Consider the following 20,171-nt stretch of genomic DNA (forward strand, 5'->3'; position numbering starts at 1 on the left):
TAGATCCCTGAGGAATCGCCACACTGACTTCCACAATGGTTGAACTAGTTTACAGTCCCACCAACAGTGTAAAAGTGTTCCTATTTCTCCACATCCTCTCCAGCACCTGTTGTTTCCTGATTTTTTAATGATTGCCATTCTAACTGGTGTCAGATGGTATCTCATTGTGGTTTTGATTTGCATTTCTCTGATGGCCAGTGATGGTGAGCATTTTTTCACGTGTTTTTTGGCTGCATAAATGTCTTCTTTTGAGAAGTGTCTGTTCATGTCCTTTGCCCACTTTTTGATGGGGTTGTTTGTTTTTTTCTTGTAAATTTGTTTGAGTTCATTGTAGATTCTTGATATTAGCCCTTTGTCAGATGAGTAGGTTGCGAAAATTTTCTTATTTTATGTGTCTATAGCTAAAGGTTATATTCAAAATATCAACTGATATTGCATGGTTGCTGACCAATAAGAATAAAAATAGCCACAGCGTTGAAGCAGAATTCTGATGCCCCCTCTATGCCAGGTATTCTCTCTTTTCTTTGTTTCTTCAGCAAGTCTTGGTCCATGGGGCCCTGAGAGTGAAGCAAACACAGAATATAGGCCCTTGAGGAATAGGTAGATGTGAACCACAGAACTACTTCCACATTTTGACCACTGCTTCAGCTGTAGTGGTATAGCTGGGTCTGTAGGTACATTACCTATGCTCTCCATACCAAAGCATGTATTTTTTTGCTTTTGAAAATGATCTTTAAAAGCTTAGTTTACATACATGCAACTATGAGATTATATCTCTAGGAATAATTACTCAATCTATGTTAAAATCCCCTCCCCTACACTTTTTATTAAATTATAAAAACAGATTCTGTTACGTAAATTCTGTGACAAGAAAGCTAGCATTGAATATAGTCAGTTTTATAATGTCTTCTTCAAATATAACTTTGCTGTTCAAATTAAATTCGGTGAAAGAAATCACATAATGTGTGAAACTTTAAAAGGACTTACATATAAAAGGTAATGCTAACTTCAGAAGTGTCTCTTTGAAAATATATTTTAAAAATGTTTTATATTAAGACATATGTGTCAGTGCGTGACTTCTCATGTATCTAGCATGTTAAAATTATCTGTCAAAAATTTCCTTAAAGGAAATTGAAGCCTTTTTTCTATTGTTTTAAGACACCACCACTAGTATGAACTTAAGATTTGATCTCATCATTACTAGGTGTTCTAGCCGTTTACCTTTCTTCTAAGGTCCGGCTACCTGTTCTAACTTAATTGGCATACCAAAGATAACTTGACTTCAATTGCATAACGTGTTTATTTAAAAGTGGGTGCTTTTATTTCTTAAAAGGTGTGTAGTAGAGCATTTAAAGGCACAAAGAGTGTCCTCCTTTGCTACAGCCCTTTACACACTGTGGGAACTGGGAAACTATTAATTGAGGGCGGCAGGAGGTACAGATCCCTGCTCATCGGGTAGAAATGTTGGCTTTGCTGTAACAACATGAGGAAAAATGGGTTACCAGATTATTTATTTTCTGATTCCCCTGATGACATTTGGCTTTTATTACAAACTAGCATGAATCCAATGACAAATCATAGAATGTTTATGCAAGCCAAATTTTGGTTTTGAGAAAGCAAGTCAGGGATAAAGTGGAAATTAGTGATGACATATTGCATGACCTCTATTTGTTCTGTAATTCTAGGGTTTCTGAGGCCTATGAAAATGCAGGCCTATAGTTAATGATTAAATCAGCTGGTTTTCCTCAACCCTCACTTTTCTGGGTCCCAGAAAAAGAATAACTCGATGGAAATTTGACAAATCTCTGACTGAAAAAATGTCGTCCTAAATAGAGAACAAGCCTACTAACAAATCATTTGGTTGTATTTTAAAGTAAACCTTTGATTCCATTTTGGGGACATTATTGTTTACCTTTTCAAGACCTCTTTTGTTATAATCACTTCTGAATATTGTTCTAATAAGCCTCGTTCCCTTAAGAGAATAAGAAACACATAGACCTTGCTGTGTCTTTCATCAGGGTGAGAGTGGGAAATAAATCAAATCTTTGAGTCTGCATACATGTTTAGAGACATGTATAAGGTATAAATGTTAAGGCAGCAATGCACAGTTTATACTGTCCTTCCTCTTATACCCTTCTTTGGAGCAGAAGAGATTTACTCAGAAACAGCAAACAGTGCTAGGATTAGTCACACAGCAGTAGAACAGTGGGTCTTATTCTCTTATTATTTCATTGTCTAAGAATTGTTCATATCCAAATTTCATATAGTTCAATATAATAATTTGCAATGTTTACATCTTTTTAAGAAATCACCTCTGAGTTAATAATGATACTATATGGTATTTTCTGTAAAAAAAAATTACTCTTTACATTTAGTTCTCCTAAATATTCATGTTAACTCTTTTTTTTTATATACATGTGCACAACTTGCAGGTTTGTTACATATATATACATGTGCCATGTTGGCGTGCTGCACCCATTAACTCGTCATTTAACATTAGATATATCTCCTAATGCTATGCCTCCCCCGTCTCTGCACCCCATGGCAGGCCCCAGTGTGTGATGTTCCCCTTCCTGTGTCCATGTGTTCTCATTGTTCAATTCCTACCTATGAGTGAGAACATGTGGTGTTTGGATTTTTGTCCTTGCGATAGTTTGCTGAGAGTGATGGCTTCCAGCTTCATCCATGTCTCTACAAAGGACATGAACTCATGCTTTTTTATGGCTGCATAGTATTCTATGGTGTATATGTGCCACATTTTCTTAATCCAGTCTATCATTGTTGGACATTTGGCTTGGTTCCAAGTCTTTGCTATTGCGAATAGTGCCGCAATAAACATACGTGTGCATATGTCTTTATAGCAGCATGATTTACAATCCTTTGGGTATATACCCAGTAATGGGATGGCTGGGTCAAATGGTATTTCTAGTTCCAGATACTTGAGGAATCACCACATTGACTTCCACAATGGTCGAACTCGTTTACAATCCCACCAACAGTGTAAAAGCATTCCTATTTCTCCACATCCTCTCCAGCACCTGTTGTTTCCTGACTTTTTAATGATTGCCATTCTAACTGGTGTGAGATGGTATCTCATTGTGGTTTTAATTTGCATTTCTCTGATGGCCAGTGATGATGAGCATTTTTTCATGTGTCTTTTGGCTGCATAAATGTGTTCTTTTGAGAAGTGTCTGTTCATATCCTTTGCCCACTTTTTGATGGGGTTGTTTTTTTCTTGTAAATTTGTTTGAGTTCATTGTAGATTCTGGATATTAGCCCTTTGTCAGATGAGTAGATTGCAAAAATTGTCTCCCATTTTGTAGGTTGTCTGTTCACTCTGATGCTAGTTTCTTTTCCTGTGCAGAGCTCTTTAGTTTAATTAGATCCCATTTGTCAATTTTGGCTTTTGTTGCCATTGCTTTTGGTGTTTTAGACATGAAGTCCTTGCCCATGCCTATGTCCTGCAGTGGTATTGCCTAGGTTTTCTTCTAGGGTTTTTATGGTTTTAGGTCTAACATTTAAGTCTTTAATCCATCTTGAATTAATTTTTGCATAAGGGGTAAGGAAGGGATCCAGTTTCAGCTTTCTACATATGGCTAGCCAGTTTTCCCAGCACCATTTATTAAATAGGGAATCATTTCCCAATTTCTTGTTTTTGTCAGATTTATCAAAGATCAGATAGTTGTAGATATGTGGCATTATTTCTGAGGGCTCTGTTCTGTTCCATTAGTCTATCTCTCTGTTTTGGTACCAGTACCATGCTGTTTTGGTTACTGTAGCCTTGTAGTATAGTTTGAAGTCAGGTAGCGTGATGCCTCCAGCTTTGTTCTTTTGGCTTAGGATTGCCTTGGCGATGCGGGCTGTTTTTTGGTTCCATATGAACTTTAAAGTAGTTTCTTCCAATTCTGTGAAGAAAGTCATTGGTAGCTTGATGGGGATGGCATTGAATCTATACATTACCTTGGGCAATATGGCCATTTTCACGACATTGATGCTTCCTATCCATGAGCATGGAATGTTCTTCCATTTGTTTTTATCTTCTTTTATTTCATTGAGCAGTGGTTTGTAGTTCTCCTTGAAGAGGTCCTTCATGTCCCTTGTAAGTTGGATTCCTAGGTTTTTATTCTTTTTGAAGTAATTGTGAATGGGAGTTCACTCATTATTTGGGTCTCTGTTTGTCTGTTATTGGTGTATAAGAATGCTTGTGATTTTTGCACATTGATTTTGTATCCTGAGACTGTGCTGAAGTTGCCTATCAGCTTAAGGAGATTTTGGGCTGAGACAGTGGGGTTTTCTAGATATACAATCATGTCATCTGCAAACAGGGACAATTTGACTTCCTCTTTTCCTGATTGAATACCCTTTATTTCTTTCTCCTGCCAGATTGCCCTGGCCAGAACTTCCAACACTATGTTGAATAGGATTGGTGAGAGAGGGCATCCCTGTCTTATGCCAATTTTCATAGGGAATGCTTCCAGTTTTTGTCCCTTCAGTATGATATTGACTGTGGGTTTGTCGTAGATAGCTGTTATTATTTTGAGACACATCCCATCAATACCTAATTTATTGAGAGTTTTTAGCATGAAGAGCTGTTGAATTTTGTCAAAGGCCTTTTCTGCATCTATTGAGATAATCATATGGTTTTTGTCGTTGGTTCTGTTTATATGTTGGATTACATTTATTGATTTGCGTATGTTGAACCACCCATGCATCCCAGGGATGAAGCCCACTTGATCATGTTGGAGAAGCTTTTTCATGTGCTGCTGGATTCGGTTTCTCAGTATTTTATTGAGGATTTTTGTATCGATGTTCATCAGGGATATTGATCTAAAATTCTCTATTTTTGTTGTGTCTGTGCCAGGCTTTGGTATCAGGATGATGCTGGCCTCATAAAATGAGTTAGGGAGGATTCCCTCTTTTTCTATTGATCGGAATAGTTTCAGAAGGAATAGTACCAGCTCCTCCTTGTACCTCTGGGAGAATTCGGCTGTGAATCCATCTGGTCCTGTACTTTTTTCGGTTGGTAAGCTATTAATTATTGCCTCAATTTCAGAGCCTATTATTGGTCTATTCAGAGATTTAACTTCTTCCTGTTTTAGTCTTGGGAGAGTGTATGTGTTGAGGAATTTATCCATTTCTTCCAGATTTTCTGGTTTATTTGCATAGAGGTGTTTATAGTATTCTCTGATGGTAGTTTGTATTTCTGTGGAATCGGTGGTGATATCCCCTTTATCATTTTTTATTGCATCTATTTGTTTCTTCTCTCTTTTCTTCTTTATTAGTCTTGCTAGTGGTCTATCAGTGTTGTTGATCTTTTCAAAAAACCAGCTCCTGGATTCATTGATTTTTTGAAGGGTTTTTGTGTCTCTATTTCCTTCAGTTCTGCTCTGATCTTAGTTATGTCTTGCTAGCTTTTGAATGTGTTTGCTATTGCTTCTCTAGTTCTTTTAATTGTGATGTTAGGGTGTCAATTTTAGATCTTTCCTGCTTTCTCTTGTGGGCATTTAGTGCTATAGATTTCCCTCTACACTCTGCTTTGAATGTGTCCCAGAGATTCTGGTATGTTATGTCTCTGTTCTCATTGATTTCAAAGAACATCTTTATTTCTGCCTTCATTTCGTTATGTAGCCAGTAATCATTCAGGAGCAGTTTGTTCGGTTTCCATGTAGTTGAGTGTTTTTGAATGAGTTTCTTAATCCTGAGTTCTAGTTTGATTGCACTGTGGTCTGAGAGACAGTTTGTTATAAATTCTGCTCTTTTACATTTGCTGAGGAGTGCTTTACTTCCAACTATGTGGTCAATTTTGGAATAGGTGTGGTGCTGAAAAGAATGTATATTCTGTTAATTTGGGGTGGAGAGTTCTGTAGGTGTCTATTAGGTCCACTTGGTGCAGAACTGAGTTCAATTCTTGGATATCCTTGTTAACTTTCTGTCTCGTTGATCTGTCTAACGTTGACAGTGGTGTGTTAAAGTCTCCCATTATTATTCTATGGGAGTCTAAGTCTCTTTGTAAGTCTGTAAGGACTTGCTTCATGAATCTGTGTGCTCCTATATTGGGTGCATATATATTTAGGATAGTTAGCTCTTCTTGTTGAATTGATCCCTTTACCATTATATAATGGCCTTCTTTGTCTCTTGATCTTTGTTGGTTTAAAATCTTTTTTATCTGAGACTAGGACTGCAACCCCTGCCTTTTTTTGTTTTCCATTTGCTTGGTAGATCTTCCTCCATCCTTTTATTTTGAGCCTATGTGTGTATCTGCACGTGAGATGGGTTTCCTGAATATAGCACACTGATGGGTCTTGACTCTTTATCCAATTTGCCAGTCTCTGTCTTTTAATTGGAATATTTAGCCCCTTTACATTTAAGGTTAATATTGTTATGTGCAAATTTGATCCTGTCATTATGATGTTAGCTGGTTATTTTGCTCGTTAGTTGATGCAGTTTCTTCCTAGCCTTGAAGATCTTTACAATTTGGCATGTTTTTGCAGTGGCTGGTACCAGTTGTTCCTTTCCATGTTTAGTGCTTCCTTCAGGAGCTCTTTTAGGGCAGGCATGGTGGTAACAAAAGCTCTTAGCATTTGCTTGTCTGTAAAATATTTCTCCTTCACTTATGAAGCTTAGTTTGGCTGGATATGAAATTCTGGGTTGAAAATTCTTTTCTTTAAGAATGTTGAATATTGGTCCCCTCTCTCTTCTGGCTTGTAGAGTTTCTGCTGAGAGATCCACTGTTAGTCTGACGGGCTTCCCTTTGTGGGTAACCCGACCTTTCTCTCTGGCTGCCCTTAACATTTTTTCCTTCATTTCAACTTTGGTGAAACTGACAATTATGTGTCTTGCAGTTGCTCTTCTCAAGGAGTATCTTTGTGGCATTGTCTGTATTTCCTCAATTTGAATGTTGGCCTGCCTTGCTAGATTGGGGAAGTTCTCCTGGATAATATCCTGCAGAGTGTTTTCCAACTTGGTTCCATTCTCCCCGTCACTTTCAACTACACCAATCAGATGTAGATTTGGTCTTTCCACATAGTCCCATATTTCTTGGAGGCTTTGTTCATTTCTTTTTATTCTTTTTTTCTCTAAACTTCTCTTCTTGCTTCATTTCATTCATTTGATCATCCATCACTGATACCCTTTCTTCCAGTTGATTGAATCGGCTCCTGAGGCTTCTGCATTTGTCAGATAGTTCTCATGCCGTGGTTTTCAGCTGCATCAGGTCCTTTAAGGACTTCTCTGCATTGGTTATTCTAGTTAGCCATTCATCTAATCTTTTCTCAAGGTTTTTAACTTCTTTGTGATGGGTTCAAACTTCCTCCTTTAGCTCATAGCAGTTTGATCTTCTGAAGCCTTCTCTCAGCTCTTCAAAGTCATTCTCCGTCCAGCTTTTTTCCATTGCTGGTGAGGAGCTGCATTCCTTGGAGGAGGAGAGGCACTCTGATTTTTAGAATTTTCAGTTTTTCTGCTCTGTTTTTTCCCCATCTTTGTGGTTTTATCTACCTTTGGTCTTTGATGATGGTGACATACAGATGGGGTTTTAGTGTGGATGTCCTTTCTGTTTGTTAGTTTTCCTTCTAACAGTCAGGACCCTCAGCTGCAGGTCTGTTGCAGTTTGCCAGAGGTCCACTCCAGACCCTGTTGGCTGGGTATCAGTAGCGGAGGCTGCAGAACAGCGGATATTGGTGAACAGCAAATGGTGCTGCCTGATCATTACTCTGGAAGTTTTGTCTCAGAGGAGTACCTAGCAGTGTGAGGTGTCAGTCTGCCCCTACTGGGGGGTGCCTCCCAGTTATGCTACTTGGGGATCAGGGACCCACTTGAGGAGGCAGTCTGCCCATTCTCAGATCTCAAGCTGTGTGCAGGGAAAACCACTACTCTCTTCAAAGCTGTCAGACAGGGACATTTAAGTCTGCAGAGGTTTCTGCTGCCTTTTGTTTGGCTATGCCCTGCCCCCAGAGGTGGAGTCTACCCTCAGGCAGGCCTCCTTGAGCTGCGGTGGGCTCCACCCAGATTGATCTTCCCAGCTGCTTTGTTTACCTAATCAAGCCTTGGCAGTGGTGGGTGCCCCTCCCGCAGCCTCACTGCTGTCTTGCAGTTTGATCTCAGACTGCTGTGCTAGCAATGAGCGAGGCTCCGTGGGCATAGGACCCTCTGGGCCAGGCACGGGATATAATCTCCTGGTGTGCCATTTCCTAAGACCATTGGAAAAGCGCAGTTTTAGGGTGGGAGTGACCCAATTTTCCAGGTGCCATCTGTTACCCCTTTCCTTGGCTAGGAAAAGGAATTCCCTGACCCCTTTCACTTCCCAGGTGAGGCGCTGCCTCGCCTTGCTTCAGCTCAGGCTCAGTGCACTGCACCCACTGTCCTGCACCCACTGTCTAAAAATCCCCAGTGAGACGCACCCGGTACCTCAGTTGGAAATGCAGAAATCATTCGTCTTCTGCATTGCTCACACTGGGAGCTGTAGACTGGAGCTATTCCTTTTCAGCCATCTTGGCTCCACCCCCCCATGTTAACTCTTTTGTAAGTTGAGATACAACCCTATTTCTCTAAATGTGGGTGGCAAGTTATCCACAAACTATTTGTTACCCTTTGTTTAAAGACAATTCTCTATAGACCTCTTGTGTTTCTGCACATCTTCTGACAGCTTTTGATACACACTATATTTTTAAGGTTATATTATAACCCCATAATTGGGCTGTATAAATTACTCATATCTTCGGTAGAAATACTAAAAGACGAACCCATCAAAAATAAATACAGTAATTTTAAAATACATAAATAGTATAATAAGATATAAACAGAAACAACAAAATGTAATAAAGTGGGGGAACAAAGTTAAAATGCAGTTTTATTTGTTTTCTCTTTCCTTGTTTGTTAGTCAATTTGTTCATGCAATCAGTGTTATCATCAGTTTAAATACTGGGTTATAAGATACTATTTGCAAGCCTCAGGGTACCTACCTCAAATCAAAAACAACAACAGATAGACACACATACAAATAAAAAGCAATAAAAGAAAACATATCACCTGAGGAAAAAATAGCTTCACTAAAAGGAAGACAGGACAGAAGAAAGAGAAGAACACAAAAAACGTGAAAACAAATAGCAAAATGGCAGGAATAAATACTTATCAATAATGACATTGAATGTAAATGGACTAAACTCTCCAATCAAAAGACATAGAGTAGCTAAATGTATAAAAAGGCAAGATTCAATAATCTATTCCCTACAATAAACACTCTTCACCTGTAAAAACACACATAGACTGAAAATAAAGGGATGGAAATAGATATTCCATGCCAATAGAAATTTAAAAAGAGCAGGAGTAGCTATACTTATATCGGACAAAATAGATTTCAAGACAAAAACTATAAAAACAAACAATGTGAATATATAATGATGAAGAAGTCCATTTAGCAAGAGGATATAAATGTAAATATGTATGTACACACAATGCAGCACCCAGATATATAAAGAAAACATTATTAGAGATAAAAAGATAGGCCCCAATATAATAATATATGGAGACTTTAACATCCTGCTTTCAGCACTGGACAGAAAATCAATGAAGAAACATTGGACTTAGTCTGCACTATAGACCAGATGGACATAATAGATATTTACAGGACATTTCATCCAATGACTGCAGAATACACATTCTTTTCCTCAGCACAAGAATCATTCTCAAGAATAGACCATATTTTAGGACTGCTAACAAGGAACTCCTAAAGAGTTCCAAAGTGTAAATTATATGAAGCATCTTTTCTGATCACAATAAAATAAAAGCAGAATCAAAATAAGATAAATTTTGGAAACTATATGAACACATGGAATTAAACAATATGCTCTTGAATAACCAGTGGATCAATGAAGAAATTAAGAACAAAATTTTAAAAAGTCTTAAATGATAATAGAAACACAACATACCAAAATCTTTGGGATATATCGAAAACAGTACTAAGAGGAAAGTTTATAGCTCTAAACATCTACATCAAAAAAGTAGTAAAACTTCAAATAAACAACCTAACAATGCATCCTAAAGAACTAGAAAAGTGAGAGTAAACAAAACCCAACTTTAGTAAAAGAAATAATAAAGATCAAAGCAGAAATGTGTGAAATTAAAACAATGAAACAATATAAAAGATCAACAAAAGAAAAAGTTGGTTTTTTGAACAGATAAGCAAAATTAACAAATGTTTTACCAGACTCGCTAAGAAAAAAAGAGAGAAAATCCAAACAAATAAAATCAGAGATGAAAAATGAAAAATTACAACTGATACCAAAGATATTCAAAGAAACAAAGGCTATTAGGAGCAACTATATAACAATAAATTGAAAAATCTAGAAGAAATAGATAAATTCCTAGAAACGACAACCTACCAAGATTGAACCAGGTAGAAATCCAAAACTTGAACAGACCGGTAATGAGATCAAAGCTATAATAAAATATCTCCCAGCAGCCAGGCGCTGTGGCTCACGCCTGTAATCCTAACACTTTGGGAGGCCGAGGTGGGCGGATCACTCGAGGTCAGGAATTTGAGATCAGCCTGGCCGACATGGTGAAACCCCATCTCTACCAAAAATATAAAAAATTAGCCAGGTGTGGTGGCACACACCTGTAATCCCAGCTACTCAGGAGGCTGAGGCAGGAGAATCGCTTGAACCCAGGAGGTGGAGGTTGCAGTGAGCCAACATCGTGCCACTGTACTCCAGCCTCGGGGACAGAGCGAGACTCCATCTCAAAAAAAAAAAAAAAAAAAAAAAAAAAAAGTCTCCCAGCAAAGGAAAGCCAGGAAGTCGGGAAAATATGCCTTCACTACTAAATTATTCCAAACATTTGAAGAAGACATAATATCTGTCCTACTCAAAATAATCTAAAATACAGAAGAGGAAAGAATATAAACTCATTCTATGAGGCTAGTATTATTCTGATATCCAAACCAGACAAGAACATAGCAGAAGAAAACTACAGGACTATATTCCTGATGAGCACTCATGCAAAAATTCAGCATTGGACAGAAAATCAATAAATAGTGCTGGGAAAAATACTAGCAAACTGAGTTCAATAACACAGACAAAAAAAAAAAATCACTCATCATGATCGAGTGGAATTTATCCAAGAGATGCAAGGATGGTTCAACATAAAAGAAGTCAATCCATGTAATGTATCAACAGAATGAAGGACAAAGACCATAGGATGATTTCATTTGATGCTGTAAAAGCATTTGATAAAATGCAACATCACTTCATGGTAAAAACCATCAAATAACTGGGTATAGAAGAAACATGCCTCAACACAATAAAAGCCATATACAACAGACCCACAACTGATATCATAAAGAATGGAGAAAAACTAAATCTTTCCTCTAAGATCTAAAACATGACCAGGATGCTCACTTTCAGCACTGTTATTCAACATAATACTGGAAGTCCTAGCTACAGCAATCATTCAAAAGAAATAAATAAAGGGTATCCAAATTGAAAAGGAAGACATCAAGTTATCCTTATTTGCAGTTGATATGATCTTATATTTTTTAAAAAACCCTAAAAACTCTGCCAAAAACCTGTTAGAACTGATCAAAATTAACATACAAAAATCTGTATCATTTCTACATGCCCAAAGCGAACAGTATAAAAAAGAAATAAATAAAATAAAACATCTAGGAATTAGCTTAACCAAAGAAATGAAAGATCTTTACAATAAAAACTATAAAACATTGATGAAAGAAATTGAAGAGGACACAAAAAATGAAAAGATATTCTATACTCATGGATTGGAAGAATCAATATTGTTTAACATCTATACTACCCAAAGAAATCTACAAATTCAATGCAACGCCTCTCAATATAACAATAACAGTCTTCACAGAAATAGAAAAAAGAACCCTAAAGTTTATACAGATTAAAAACAACCCATAGTAGCTATAGCTATCCTGAGCAAAAAGAACAAAACTGGAGGAATCACATTACCTGACTTCAAATTATACCACAGAGCTGTAGTAACTAAAACAACATGGTAATGGCACAAAGACAGACATATAAGACCAGTGGAACGGAATAGAGAACCAAGAAACAATTCCATAAACCTACAGTGAACTCGTTTTCAACAAAGGTGCCAAAAATACACAGTGGGGAAAGGATAGTCTCTTCAATAAATAGTGCTGGGAAAATTGGATATACATATGAAGAAGAACAAAATTACATCCTTATCTCTCACTATATACAAAAATCGAATCAAAATTAATTACAGACTTAAATCTAAGACATCAGCCCAGAAAACCAGTAAAAGAAAACATTGAAGAAACTCTCCAGGACATTGGACTTAACAAAGATTTCTTGAGTAGTACCCTACAAGCACAAGCAATGAAAGCGAAAGTGGACAAATGGGATTACATCAAGTTAAAAAGCTTCTGCCTGACAAAATAAACAAAGTGAAGAGACAATCCACAGAATGGAAGAAAATATTTCAAACTGACATTTGATTGCAAATCCGCTGTCATATTTCACCTGACAAGGAATTAATAACTAGAATATATAAGGAACTCAAACAACTCAATAAAAAAATCTAATAATAAGATTTTAAAATGGTCAAAAGAATCCCAATAGACATTTCTCAAAAGAAGACATACAAATGACAAACAGCTATGTGAAAAGATGTTCAACATCACTGATCATCAGATAAATGCAAATCAAAGGTACAATGAGGTATCATCTTACCCCAGTTAAAATGGCTTTTATCCAAAAGAGAAGCAATAACAAATGCTGGTGAGGATGTGGAGAAGAAGGAACCCTTGTACACTGTTGGTGGGAATGTAAATTAGTACAAATACTATAAGGAACCGTTTCGAGGTTCCTCAAAAAACTAAAAATGCAACTACCATATGATCCAGCAATCCCACTTCTAGGTATGTACTCAAAAGAAAATTAGTATATCAAAGAGATAACTGCAATCCCATGTTTATTGTGGCACCATTCACAATAGCCACAATTTGGAGCCAACTTAAGTGTTCATCAGTATACATATATATAAAGAAAATGTGGTACATATAAACAATGATGCAATATTCAGCCATAAAAAAGAATAAGATCCTGTCATTTGCAACAAAATGAATGGAATTGGAGGTCGTTATGTTAAATGAAATAAGCCAGGTACAGAAAGACAAACTTTGCATGTTCTTACTTATTTGTGAGAGTTAAAAAATAAAACAATTGAAGTCATTGAAATAGAGAGTAGAATGATGGTTCCTAGAGGCTGGGAAGGGTAGGCAGGGTGGCAGTGGGGAGTGGGGATGGTTAATGGGTACAAAAATAATGTTAGATAGAATGAATAAGATCTAGTATTTGATAGAAAAGTCAGCAAAAATTTATTGTACATTTAAAAATAACCAAAAGGGAATAACTGGATTTTTTGTGACACAAATAAAAGATAAATGCTTGAAGTGATGGATACCTCATTTACTATGATGTGATTATTACACAGTTTGTGCCCATATCAAAATACCTCATAAGTATTTATACCAAGTATGTACCCACTAAAATAAAAAAAAAACATAATTCCTGGTTTATAGATGGTACCTAACAAAAGAATGTTATTAATAAATGTAACCAATGATAATAAGTATTAACAGCAGTATTTTATTATTAGATTTTCAAAGAATATGTCTACTGCCACTTCAGTTCAATATTTATACATCATGGTCTCTGTCTTTCATGGAATTAATAATCTAAAATATAACATTTTCTATAGACTTATCTGTTTTTGAAATGTGTCATTAAACAATACAGAGTCAAATATGGAAAAACTTAATAAATATATTTTGTATTAAAACATAATTTAGCAAAGATCTATTTCTAATATATAGTATGTAGATTTGTATTAAAACATAATTAGCAAAGATCTATTTCTAATATACAGTATGTAGATCTGTATTGATTTCTTTTTCCCCTCAACTGTGAATTTAGGATAAAAATCAAAGGAAAGAGAGCCAATGAGCACTGATTAACAAGTCTTGCTGAGGACCAGAAGGCATTGTTGGCAGAAGTCATTTAGGGAGACTTGTTGCTAGGTATTGCCAACAAGTTGGTCCCTTGTGACCTGTACAAAAGGCTGCTGTAACAGAGTCTTGTGCTGGGATGGCAGGAACAATTCATGAATGTTATTTTAATACCTTAAAATACCTTCCTATATAGTGTAGCTCAGAATAAATTTCTATTTTTAAGATATGTATCTTACTGTCTTTGTTCAGTAATGATTTTTGTTTTACACCAACTTGGTTTATATTTTTCTTTATGTTACTGGCTTTTCAGCATTTCTTGGGTTCTTTTTAGAAATATAGAGATATTTCCACTATGAACTTGAAGGGATAAATATTATTTTGTTGTTGGTGTTGTGTCTGCAAAGATTAGCTTTGAACATTCACAATTACAATATCTACTTATTGGTAGTAGCTAAAATATTATTTTAAATGTTTAAAGAAATATACAGTTATAATCTCAGTGGGTACCTGATTATCAGCACATACTTTTCAATTCCATTCCTTTCTTTTGTTCCCCTCACCCCTAGTATAAGCATGGAAAATTAATACTTTCAAAAATAAGAGTCTGGATGGGACAAATGCTTTAAGTCCTCCAAATGATCTTAAATTTTTTATACAATACTTAATGTTCTTCCCATAACCCACTTTTCTATGCTTCCCTGAGAAGCACTGAGTCTAATGCTAACAATTTTAACTCAATCTACAAAGTGGTTCTTTAAATAAAAAATTATGACTGTCACACATTTGAAATTTTGTGTGCTTTTATTCTACATCAACTAGTAATCAACTACAGGCACAACTCAGAGATGTTGTGGGCTCAGTTCACATTACCGCAATAAAGCAAGTATCACAATATAGCAAATCACTGAAGTTTTTAGCTTCTCAGTTCATATAAAAGTCATGTTTACCCTATACAATAGTATATTAAATGTACAATAGCATTATGTTTAAAAAATCAATGTGCATACCTTAATTAAAAAATACTTTACTGCTAAAAATGCTAACAATCATCTCAGCCTTCAACAAGCCATAATCTTTTTCGTGGTTGAGTGTCTTGCCTCCATGTTGATGACTGCTGACTGATTATGGTTGTGGTTGCTGAAGGCCAAGGTGGCAGTGGCAATTTCTTAAAATAAGACAGCATTGAAGTTTGCCATATCGATTGGCTTTTCCTATCACAAAAGAGCATGAAATCTTGTTTTATAGCATTTGATCCACAGCAGAACTTTCAAAATTGGAGTCAATCCTCTTAAACCCTGCTGTTTCTATATCAACTAAGTTTATGTAATATTCTAAATCATTTGTTGCCATTTCAACAGTGTTCACAATATCTTCAGCAGTTCTTTTGCTATTCCTATCCCATAATCGGTGACTTCCTCCATTGAATTCCTGACCCCCTCAAAGTCATCCATGAGGGATGGAATGAACTTCTTCCAAATTCTTGTTAATATTGACATTTTGACCTTCTTCTACAAATCATGAATGTTCTTAAAGACGTTTAGAATGGTGAATCATTTCTAGGTTTTCAGTTTACTTTGCAAAGATTCATATGAAGAATTACTATCTATAGCAGCAATAGCTTTACAAAATGTATTTCTTAAATAATCTGACTTGGAAGTCAAATGATTTCTTGATCCATGGGCCATAGAATGAATGTTGTGTTAGCACACATGAAAACAACATTAATATTTTTGCATAACTCTATTACAGCTCTTGAGTGACCAGGTACACTGTCAAGGAGCAGTAATATTTTATTTTATTTATTTCCTTTGAGATGGAGTCTCACTCTGTCACCCTGGCTGGAGTGCAGCGGCACAATCGCAGCTCTCTGCAACCTCTACCTCCCCAGTTCAAGTGATTCTCCTGCCCCAGCCTCCTGAGTAGCTGGGATTACAGGCATCTGCCACCATGCCCAGCTAATTTTTGTATTTTTGGTAGAGACAGGGTTATGCCATGTTGGCCAGGCTGTTCTCTAACTCCTGACCTCAGGTGATCCACCCACTACAGCCTCCTAAAGTGCTGTGATTACAGGTGTGAGCCGCAGTGCCTGGCCAGGGACCAGTCATATTTTGAAAGAAATATTTTTTCTAAGCAGTAAGTCTCAATATGGTCTTAAAAAGATTCAGGAAACCATGCTGTAAACAGATGTACTGTCATCAGGACTTTGTAGTTTTGTTTATAGATTACAGGCAAAATAGGTTTAGCATAATTCTTAAGAGCCCTGGGATTTTTGAAATGGCAAATTAACATTGGTTTCAACTTAAATTCACCAGCTGCACTAGCCCTTAACAAGAGAGTCAGCCTATCCAGTAAATGCCAGGCATTTACTTCTCTTTAGCTATGAAAGTCCTAGATGGCATCTTCTTCCAATAGAAGGCTGTTTCATCTACATTGAAAATCTGTTGTTTAGTGTAGCCACCTTCATCAATTATCTTAGCTAGATCTTTTGGATAACTTACTTCAGTTTCTCCATCAGCACTTGCTGCACCTTCCACATTTATGTTCTAGAGATGGCTTCCTTCTTTAATCCCCATAAATCAACCTCTGTAGCATCAATCTTTTCCTCTCAGCTCCCTCTTCTCTCTCAGCCTTCACAGAATTGAAGACAGTTAGGGCCTTGTTCTGGATTAGACTTTGGCTTAAGGGAATGTTGTGGCTGGTTTGATCTTCTATCTATTCCACTAAAACTTTCTCCATAACAGCAATAGGTTTGTTTTGCTTTCTTATTATTTGCATGTATTTACTGGAGTAGTACTTCTAATTCTCTTAAATAATTTTTTCTTTGCATTCACAACTTGGCTAACTGGTGCAAGAGGCTAAGTTTTTGACCTGTCTCAACTTTCAATGTTCTTTCCTCACTAAGCTTAATCATTTATAGCTTGTGATTAAAAGTAAGAGACATCTAACCATTTCTTTCACTTGAACAATTAAGGACCATGTCAGAGCTATTAATTGGCCTAATTTCAATATTCTTGTGTCGGAGGAAATAGAAAGGCCTGAGGAGCAGGAGAGAAATGGGGGAGTGGCCATTTGGTAGAGCACTCGGAAAACACACATTCATTGATTTAGTTCATTGTCACGGTGCACTCAAACAATTACGAAAGTAACATCAAAGGTCACTGATCACAGATCACCATAATAGGTATAATAATAATAAAAATATTGTAAATAATATGAGAATTATCAAAATCTGACACAGAGACATGAAGTGAGCACATCCTGTTAAAAAAAAATGGCCCCAATAGACTTGCTTGATACAGAGTTTCCACAAACCTTCAGTTGGTAAAAAACTGCAGTATCTGTGAAACACAATTAAGTTAAACAGTATAAAATGAGGTATTCCTGTATTAAGTTACTAAATGGAGGTGTTTTAAAAGATATGAGAGACAGAAGAAAAAAACTATGCCTTGTCTTCCTGTCCACAGGGATCTCAATTTAGCTGAAAACAGAGACATATATGCCTTTAAAAAATAAAAATTAAAAAAGCTCATCTTGCATGTTTTGTGCATGCTGTTTCTACCTGGAACACTCTCTTTATCCCCTTGCCTGACTCTTCCTAGCTGACTCCTTTCCTTTAAGATTCTAACTAAAGCCTGCATTTTCAAGGAGGACTTTCCTGTTCCCAGGAGACTTACCTTGGAATTTCCTTATCAATCATTTAGCAGCATTCTGCACTTTCCCTTTTATTATCACCGTTGACAGCAGTGAGTTGCTTTTTGTCTACTTTTTTGTCTACTTCTGAATTGAGAAGAAGCCCAATAAATTGAGAAGAAGTGTCAAATAAATCAATAAAAACCTTTGAAGAGTAATTTTAAAAGTTAAAAACTAAATGCCATTGACAGTTTAAGAAGGAAAATGGGGACTTTAGGCAGCAGAAAAAAAATTCATATAGAAAGTTAGGGTCTGATGTTTTTATTGGTAATAAAAACGAAGATGAAAGGTAGAATTATGCATGGTGATAAAAACTGATTGAAAGTGTGGATTCACACTTAAGGAAAAGTAAAAATTGCCATTCATTTCTGGCCTATGAGTCACATCTAGAATCAGCCTTGACCTGGTTGACACATTACATTCTGCACATACCTAACAGCTCTAATTAATGTGTGTGCAGAGCATCAAATGGGTTGGCATTAGTAGAAAAGAACAAAACAGTTTTTTTTTTTTTAATGTGAAGGATAATGGTTGAGCCAGCTTTCTGTTTTATTACTGCCAAATGGCTTGATCATGGAAGCAGTGGGCATAAAAATGTCAAAGGATTATGGAAAAAGCTATTCCTTCAGTTTTTAAATGGACATAAGATACTTATGGACTTGATAACAGGAGCTATTTTTTGTTGAATTTTCAACCAATTTTATAAAGCTTTCCTCTTAAGGAAAGTTGTTGGTCTCAGAACTTTTAAAATCGAAAGAAATCATCCCAGGTTGCTGAATATGACTTTTTTTTTTAGTTTCCTCATTCAGTAGAACATATTCTTTCCCTGATATATTGTTTCAATAGAAATTTGTATTGTTTTCATTTATCAGGGAAGTATGAAAGAACTGATTATGCTGAACAGATGGCAATGCCCATTACAGAATAAGGGCCAGAACAATTTCATGCAAGTTCGTATCTTTGCAATGATATTACCAGTGATTACTAAAATATAATTTTAAATTTATCCAATCATTCTGTAAGATGTACAAAATTTCTCACTTATATTTTAAATTGCTAATTATTTTGCACATTTTTATTGTCTGTTATTAGACAGAAAATCCAGAAGGATGATTGTTTTCTAATATAAGTGCAATATTGCTTGGTTATTTGAATCTTAAAATGAGTGAACATGAGACTGTTGTAAGTCTCAACAAAGACAAATAAATAAAAGGGTAATTTATTCATTTATTTATGAATAAATTGGATTTTTTAGTGATGATCTTCATCTAATAAACATAGATCCTCAAATTCATATCAATCATTGCTCATTGTTACCATCTAAATTGGGGGATTCATAATTATTTTTCTAAGGTCTAGGTAAAAAGATTGTACGGTCTATTAATAATTTATTTCATCACGGGTTCTGCATGGTATTCTTTTCCTAAGCCAAGATTGAAGAAGATGGAAGAAACAGCTGCAGTTTTAATACTGTATTTCTACTACTTTCAAAAGGTAACAAAGGCCTATTTGTTAGATAAAAGCTGAGATGTTGGCACTTCCAGTCATACTATCAGTCAATGTGCCTATTTAACAACTTTATCCATGGCCAGATAGTTTGTTAAAATGAAACTGTGATTAATCCGTTTCTCTTTTTTATTAATAGGTAAACATCTTAGAAGAGTACACTTCATTCTTTAGTCCAGCACCACATAGCTTTGGTCCCTTCCATGGTTCCAAATTAGTCTTTTTTTTTTTTTGAGAAGGAGTCTTGCTCTGTCACCCAGGCTGGAGTGCAGTGGCACGATCTCAGCTCACTGCATCCTTCGCCTCCTGAGTTCATGCGATTCTCCTGCCTCAGCCTCCTGAGTAGCTGGGATTACAGGCGTGTGCCACCATGCCTGGCTAATTTTTGTATTTTTAGTAGAGATGGCATTTCACCATGTTGGGCAGGCTGTTCTCAAACTCCCAATCTCAGGTGATCTGCCTGCCTTGGCCTCCTAAAGTGCTGGGATTACGGGCGTGAGCCACCACGCGCTGCCCCAAATTAGTTTTTACTGTGATCATTAATGACCAAAAATCCAAAGGTAATTTCCCATCCAGTGGTGTAAAACTTTATCTCATGTACTTCTGTGACTTGAATTATCAATTATAGTCTAACAGCTCGCTCCCAGATCTATAACTCCAGACCAGATATTCCCGCTGAGGTTCTGATTCATATGTCCAAATGCCTATCGGGCAACTCAATTTGGATCCCTATAGAAAATGTAAGCCCCACAAGTCCAAAACCACTTAGTTCCTTTATCTGTAAAATTGGATGGTAAAAGTTCCTAATTCATAGAGACAGTAGTGAGAATTAAATAACAATCCCTACCACATATAAAGCAGTCAGTAATATTAGTTATTATTATTATTATTGTTATCAATGTCCATATTATTATTCCTAGTTGATGACTTGATTCCAATTCATACCTCATCCCTTGGACATCTCATTTTCTCAGTGGGTTCT

This window comes from Gorilla gorilla, chromosome 6, assembly GCF_029281585.2.
Source record: "Gorilla gorilla gorilla isolate KB3781 chromosome 6, NHGRI_mGorGor1-v2.1_pri, whole genome shotgun sequence".
In the NCBI taxonomy this organism is placed as follows: domain Eukaryota; kingdom Metazoa; phylum Chordata; class Mammalia; order Primates; family Hominidae; genus Gorilla; species Gorilla gorilla.